This window comes from Frankliniella occidentalis, unplaced genomic scaffold, assembly GCF_000697945.3.
Source record: "Frankliniella occidentalis isolate FOCC.00 unplaced genomic scaffold, Focc_3.1 Scaffold1148, whole genome shotgun sequence".
Lineage (NCBI taxonomy): Eukaryota > Metazoa > Arthropoda > Insecta > Thysanoptera > Thripidae > Frankliniella > Frankliniella occidentalis.
The window spans coordinates 40,339-41,116 of record NW_026268254.1 but is presented as its reverse complement, the minus strand read 5'-3'; positions in this window follow the sequence as shown (position 1 = coordinate 41,116).

Below are 778 nucleotides of genomic sequence, written 5' to 3'. Positions count from 1 at the left end.
CCGGAGTACACTCCGGGTTAAACTCGGACCTGGAGTACCCGGAGAACAGTCCAAGTACACGCTGAGTACACCCGGAGACGTGGAATTCGACCAGAGTACTTGCAGACTGGGACACAGGAGCAGCCCAATGAGGAAGTTGCCCGATAAGAGGAACAAGAAGAAGGTAGCACTGAGGAGGTGGCGTGGCGTAGCGCCGTCCCTAAACAAAGCAGAAGATGATAGCGACAGTCTAGCAGAGGTTAGGATGCGTGTCGTTAGATTTCAAACAGTTTAGAACGGGGCTACGCATCTAGCACTTTGGTACCACCTATACCAAAGTTTATTACGACAGTTGAGTCATTATCACTGAGTTAAAATAGTACCAATGAAATATGTCCGTACACTAACCTAAACAACGACACCGAGACGGTTTAGAGTTTACCTTTCTGAAGCCAAACTTTGCAGAAGCACTTTTTGACACAAGATGGTTACGCCGGTCTAGTATGGACCCAATTTTTCTTTAAAGATTCTACGAAACTAGATTCATTATCACACATCCACTTGCGACAAAACACAGTATGGTCGCCGGCGTTACGATTTGTCTCGGGACGGCACTACGCCACGCCACCTCCTCAGTGCTACCTTCTTTTTGTTCCTCTTATCGGGCAACTTCTTCATCGTCGACCCCTCGGCCCCGAAAACCCAGACCGTGAATAGTTTGAACATAATGTTCTTATTCTTTGTCTTTGGTGTCCGTAACCAAGACCTATCCAGTATTGCAACCAATATTGCAATGACA